This window comes from Poecilia latipinna, unplaced genomic scaffold, assembly GCF_001443285.1.
Source record: "Poecilia latipinna isolate Pla-1442-1.1 unplaced genomic scaffold, P_latipinna-1.0 Scaffold2204, whole genome shotgun sequence".
In the NCBI taxonomy this organism is placed as follows: Eukaryota; Metazoa; Chordata; class Actinopteri; order Cyprinodontiformes; family Poeciliidae; genus Poecilia; species Poecilia latipinna.
Window position 1 is genome coordinate 52,371 of NW_015114820.1, and position 7,256 is coordinate 59,626.

At 36.1% G+C, this 7,256-nt stretch overlaps 1 long non-coding RNA gene across 1 annotated transcript in view; it reads right to left on the minus strand.

Annotated features, from left to right (window-relative positions):
* Positions 1 to 6,682, minus strand: part of LOC106936720 (uncharacterized) — a 56,315-nt gene extending 49,633 nt beyond the window's left edge. The window contains exon 1 of the long non-coding RNA XR_001422195.1: positions 6,615 to 6,682. This is a non-coding gene — a long non-coding RNA (uncharacterized LOC106936720). The remainder of the gene's footprint in view (positions 1 to 6,614) is intronic.
* Between the last annotated feature and the right edge of the window lie 574 nt (positions 6,683 to 7,256).

The following is a 7,256-nucleotide window of genomic DNA, read 5'->3' on the forward strand; positions in this document are numbered from 1 at the left end:
TATATATTATGATTATTATCACTACACTACAATGCTGGAATGAATAAATTATTATTAATTTTTCACTTAGATGTAGTAAAGGGAAATGGAATATTATTTGAACCAACATTCAAACTTTTTCAGTCGACTTCTTTGAAGAATTGAGGTTAGCTACGTTCACACTGCAGCCTTAAGTGACCCAAATCCAATTTTTTTGCAAATCTGACTTTTGTTTGGCACTACAGTTCACACTTCCAAATATATGCGACTTGTATTTGATGTCCTGTGTGAACTGCAAACAACCTGAAAACGTCGAGCATGCACAGTAGAGGGCGCAATAACGTCACCCATAGAGCGTGTTCGGAAAAATTCTGAACGTTACCATTTACATAACCTGCATTTCAATTTTCAATAGTGATGCAGTAGACAGCACCTTAAAGTTCACAAAATTTTCTTTAATGACAAACAATATTCGCTAATCAGGGTCAAATTTTGCCATAAATTTGCACAAGACTGAAACGGTGACTTTAATATTCCCCTACTTGCTTGATGATGATTTACTATTATCCAATAAATATATGTTATTATTAAAACTAACAGTTGGAATAACTCTAATCACTTCCATACAACTGCTCAAATTTCATGGCTATTTTATTACTTAAATATCTTCTGTTTATAGTTTAATGGTTTACAAATAGCCTCTGTAAGAAAATCCACCTTCACCTAAGAAATACTGAACTTCCCAATTTTTCCTAATGGTTTTATTGTCCTTTTATATTACTAGGGAAAAAAAAAGAAAAACATTGATATCAAAAACCTCTTTTTCAAGGGAGTCCTGGCCGAGAGGAAGCAACAAATACAACACAAAAACCTATTCCTATCCTTGCCCAAAATGCAACAAAAATAAGCATTTAAAAAAAAATTTCTCTGTTGATTACATACTACAGTTGATTTAAAAAAAGGGCAGTTGAATGTATTTTGAATAGAAGTTTTCCTCTAGTTGGGATATTTGAGAAAAATGCATGTTTCCTTTTCAAAAACACAACTTTGAATTTGACTGAATGAAAATATGAAACCACTGCTGACTGAAAACATCTTTGGTCAAACTTCGCATTTCCATAATCTCTCTATCTTAACTATAGAGTCAGTTCAGACTCTTTACTAGAGTCTTAACTGACTCTAGTAAAGAACTTTCTTTATTTTCATTATTCATGTCAGTGAGGATTGGTCAGCAATCTAAAGAAAGAAACATTTTCTAAACAAATGCCTGTTAAAGAAGACCGACTGGATTAACTTTCTATACGAGTTGTGATTTTATGTTGCTTAGCAGATGTTTTAATATGTATATATTTTGAAATTAATTACTAAAATGTTGGGCAGACAGAAAAATCACCCCTTTTAAACTGTGTTCTCTCGTTTTTAGGGCAGGATTTTGCTGGCATTTCATATACATGACAGCTATAATTTGGATTGTCAATAATGCATCAAGATATTTCTCTTATGGAAAAAGTGTTTTTTGCCATTTTGCAACAGCAGAGCTTAAATCTTTATGAACACAGAGAACAAGTTGACTTAAAGGAAAGTGCATCTTATATGAGTGTTTCTGATGCAACCGTACTTATGAGTAATTAATATTACTGAGAACCATGCTGTACAAACATTAGAAAGAATAGCCAAATTAGATACTTGTAATTCATTGAAGCTAATAACACTTCAAAAGTGGGAATATCTTACAAACTATTTCTAAGCCTCAGCAGGGGGGAGCAGTGCAAAATTAGACAAAGCAGCTTTTAATCTTTTAAATCTTTTCAGACATATCTGTAAAAAATTACCACGACAAGGAAATTTTGAATGGTAAAATATTAATTTTGAATAAAGCAGGGAAAAAATATATATCTGGAGCATCAGGAAGTATAATAAATTATACACAAAGCTGCCCCAAAGCCATACAACGTGAAGGGGAATTCCTTCAAGAGAAAGAGCGTTAAGTATTTAAATAAAGCCGCAGAGCAACAGAATGCATCTTTTTTCCATGTATGTCAAATATACAGCACAGTGCTGCAGTGAAAACTAAAGTTTAGTAAAATTCTCATGAATAGACGATTTATTTAATGGTCAGATTTGGACAGAGCAACAAAGACCTGTGAAGTCGAACAATCAGCTTCAACTTTGTTATTCTGTTTTAATGTAGCATTACTTTAGTTATGTATTCCTTCCAGTGCAACAAAATTTTGCCCATCTCCAGACGTTTTCACACTTTATGAAACTGAGGACAGCTAAAGCTGCTGGGAATCATTTTAACTGGTTTGCTTGAATCTACTCATATTTTCTTGGGGAAATATGAGTAGTGTTTTGTGTTTTGAGCTCAAGTCACGTGTTCAAGTCTCGTGCCGCTTTGATTGTTCAGCACTGGATTGTTTCAGAATAGGCTGTTTTTCATTTAAATGGAGCCAATGTCTGAAAAGTCCAAATATTAAGTTTGTAAACATTTCTCTTCTGAGATGATTATATACCTTTCACGTTTGTAGACTAAGCTCCTTTGCATTATCTGTAGTTAGGCCTTTGCTTACACAAAACAATATCAAACAATTTAAAATCCAAATAGAAAACCAAATAAAACATAACACCTTTTATCTACATTCCATAAAAAAAACAACCACGTTATTGTTACATTACTTCAGAAAGATCATACTTGATGCAAGACTAGCAGCGAACCAACCAGAAGCCAGTTCCTGTATACTTAAGACTTCGACACATTTTGCCGTACTGCGCCAACTCTGTGAGCAGCGTGGACTCCGCTTTGAGTCTGCAATGATTCCGCCTCGAGAGCCACAGACCTCCATGCAGTGTGGTACGCCTGAGGATGTAGGGGTCGTTACCATGTTTAAAAAAACATTTGCACTTTGTCTGCATACTGTCAACATCTCTCTTGCTCCCCCTCGACTCCCAACAGTGCTGTGAAACAAACAGCATTTAAAATGTTGGAAGTGTCTCCAACGCTTTTGCAACTGAATGTTGTCAGCCAGTCCAAGAAAAAGTCTCTTAGTTCTCTCTTTCAATAAAACAAAACATCTCAATTTTTTGGGATACTCTGGATCTCTAGGCAACTTTTAAGGCTCCTCATCATCTGTGCAGTCTGTTCCCCCTGCAAGACTTCCATCTCTACCTTCGCTCCAAACTAGACCATCACTCTCCACACAAACACTTGGTTTCCGTTTCCCCCAGTTTCTGTTCATTCCCCACATCAACCAATAGGAACCCTCTATCACATTTGGACGTGTAGCCACAGAAAGCTCCCCAGAACAATCAACCTAATCTGAAAGACATTTAACAATTTACCAAAAACCTGGAAACTACTTTTGCGACACAATACTTTTCTGACCTCAAAGAACTGAAGCTTTTCTCCAAAATATTATTGCAAAAAACCCAGGAGAAAACTTTTATGGCAAGAATTGTCAACTTCTATGCTTTGCCAACTTTTGCAACAAACAAAATAATAATTATAATTATAAAGTACTTGCTCACACAACCGTACACAGAAAAATTATATTCAATATTAAAAGCTAACAGTATTTTTAAACGGCTGAATCGATTTCTATCATAAATCGATATGATTCGCAAAAGGAAGTTTTAAGTGTCCTGGAGTTATTTTATTACAGAACTATCACTAATCACCTCACCAGAGAATCCTAATCCCTCAGCTCAGGAAAATGTTGTCACTTAAATCCTGGAAACTGAAGCTCTTCAGGACAAAGACGCTAACATAAAGCCTCCAACACAAAATGTTATCCTAAAGCAAAGTTAAACAAACTTGACCGATGCGGCAGGACTGGCTCGTTTAGAGATGATGAGTGCACCTGCCCAGTTCCTCCTCCTGTGGGGTTAGCCCAGCAGATGGGCTGTAAGGAGACCAGGTGATCATTTGTTTCTCTCTGACAGAAATTAGACTGATCGAACAGAAAACTTAGTCGTTGCTTGTAAGAATAAATATGCTCACCTTTCCTTTTCACTTGTCCCTGGAGTTTCATTTTGCTCATAAATATTCTTTTTCAGCATTTTTATCTGGTTTCTTGCACTTTCTCTACTGCATGCAGATGCTGCACCCGTAACAAAACCAAGATTTAAAAAAAAACAAAAAACATCGCATCATCCAGGTTCTTGGAGCTCATTCATTTTAGGTTTGTTGAGATACAAAAAAGGGCTGTAACACAAATTTAAATCATTGATGCCAAAAGAAAGCATGAAAAGCAGAGACATACGATTTATTTTTACCAAGAGAATACTTTTTTCATCAATTCTATTTCTCCTTGGTAGCTTTTTGTTCAGTGCAGTGGATTTATTTTTCCACTGTTGATGCACAAGTGCATCTTAGTAAATCATAAAATTGCATTTTCTTCTCAGTGGTTTAATTGACCCATTTATCATAGTCAATAGAGTGCTCTATTTTTTTTAAAGTTTTTTCTGTAGGTTTTAGTCACATTACTCAGACACTAAATGGGCAAAAACAAAAGAGAGGGAAGACAAAGTAGGAGTAAAGGTCAAAAGGTCAGGATCTAAACACCAAATGTCTGTCTTGAGGACTATTAGTTTCTGCAACATGATCATTATTTTAATAATCATGTTAAAATAAGCATGATCATTGTTTTTTTTTTAAATAAACAAAACAAAACAAAAATTCAGTTTTCTCAGAAAATTTTAATCTTACTCAGGACTAATAAAAATAAACTTTTTTTATGGAAATGTTTTGTTTTGGCCAACACAATCATGAAGATGGCTAGTGACTTGAAGGTTGTCCCGTAGATAAAATGTCAACAAGAAGCCTCGACAGAATTCGGTATTGAAGCCAATTCAAGAGTCTCAGGGAAATTCATAAGGCGGCCAGAGGCACCATATACAGATGAATTCAGGACATGAACTAAAATTGCTGGATTCTGTGTGCTGAGCCATTGCTAACCCAGAGAAAATGTGAGACGTCTCCCGTTTGGGATAAGGAGAAAAAGGACTGGACTGCTGCTCACGGTTCAAATCCCCGTCTCAGATAAAGCTTAATTCTGGATTTCATTAGGAAATCCAGATGAATTGTAGAATGAGTAGACAGAATTCAATTTGCATCACATCTAGTGTGAAGTTTTCACAGTCAGTGGGGACAGAGGTTATGTGAGTTTTATCAAGTCCAAAGCAAACACAGCCGTCCACCAGGAAACTCTGTGCAGAACTCCATTCTAAACTTTGCTAACAAGTTCTAAGTAAATGCTGAGTTAATTTTTCCAGCTGGGTGTGGCACCTGCCCACACTGCCAAAAGTACCAAATCCTTCTTTAATGACTGTGGTGTCACTGGCAAGAGATAAACCTCAAAGTAAATCTCAGAAGTATATCCAAGAAGTAGAAGAGCTGAAGTTTGATGTAAAAGCAACTTCTCCCAACACCTCAGCAGATCCTCAAGCTGCCACACTCCATACCACATCGCATTGATGCAGTAATTAATCCAAGGTGAGACCGGACCAAGCACTGGTGCAAACACAGTTCAGTATATAGAGAAACTACTTTTCAGAATGCCAACATTTTTATAGCATTCCAAATTTTCTGAGAAACTGAATTTGTTTTGTTTTTAGTAGCTCTAAAGTCGATATCATCTAAATGAACAGAAAAACACTTAAAAACAAACTGTGGAATAAGCTGAATTTTTGAAATCAACTTTCCAACAATATTCAAACGTGTGTTTTTTTTTTTAGAAGAATATGTGGGCTTTTCCAATGTTATTGATTCTAATTTTCTCTAATTGTCATTATTGTTTTCGTAAACGTGCTTCACAGCAGGTTAAACAGACAATGGAGTTAAAATAAACGGCCATCTACAGCCTAAAACCATTTGGTTGTCGAACGAAAGTAAGAAAAAGGCACAACATGTACACCCCAGTTTGCCCAGGCTCACAGTTACGCTTCAGTCAGATATTACAAAGGAACCCTGTGTACCCAAACACAAGGTCAGAGCCAGTCTATAGCACGGTGGTGGATTTAATTTTCTTTTGAAACTGTTGTGAGTCTGCTGGCATTATTACAGAGCATTCCAGCCTGAAAGCAATAAGCGTGAGATATAGTACAGCTGGAAACTGCACTCCATAAACATTACCATTGTCATTGCGTTCTGAAAAAAGTTTTTTACTTTTGCTCTTGTTTTTCCCTGGTGGACCTTATTATGAATAACAGATTGTGACGGTTTTAAGGCCCCCCAGGAGGGGGGATTTATGAGCTTTAACACAGTACTCTCAAACACTGTTCAGATTTACATCACAAAATCATGATCCATTGTCTTGATTTAAAACTATTAAATGAAACGCGGTGAAAAATATTGCAAACGAGTCGCAAGTATTTCAGTAAAAAGTGTTCTACTTCTGATTCAGTTCGGCACACATCAGAAGCCGTGGTGGAGCTCCCTGCCACTCAGTGTCTTTGTTATCTTAACACGGTGTTATTGTGTTTTAGTGAGCAGAATATGTTCCGAGGTCCCAGATCTTACACTGACACACACACACGCACGCACACACTGTACTGACTGTTGATGGCATGTGGTGCGCTGTGGGTAAAATGTCAGGGTACGAAGAACAGAAGCAAAACACGAAAAATGGGAATCTTACCTTAAGAAGCACTTCAGCACGTCAAACTGCAAAGAGAGGGAGCAAAACGGGGAGAGACAAAAGAGAAAGGAGGGAAAAATATTGTAATTAGATCAGTGGAGGCAACACAACAAGTTATAAGGAAAGTTCACAAAGTAGGATGAGTTTATCTATGCTTTCGTTCAATTTTAGAGCATTTCCATAAACCAGGTGTTCATAATCGACAGTTAGGCCTTTACTCAGACAGAAAACATTAAATAATCAAATGCATTTAAAAAATGTAATTGTTGCTCTTGTTTCTAATGTTTTATTAATTAATTGTACAAAAACAATACTCAATGGACAATATCTTCACTTCATTCCTGTCCGTCCTGCTATTAGAGGCTTTGCTTAATTTATTCCAAAAGCTAAACTGTTCAACATTCAACTTTAATGATTTTTGAAAAACAAGAATTAAGCACTCATACTTGGATTCACTTTCTTAAATGTCCAGAGAGTTAAAATTAAACTACTTAATTTTGTTACACAGCTTAAGAAATTCCAACCTCAATCAAATGCTTTTTTTTTTCTTTTTTTTTTGCAGCCACCAGCGTCATTTTGTCTGGACATTTGACCACGCTTCTTCCTGGCACTGAGGCATTTTTAAAGCAAAATCTATAAATT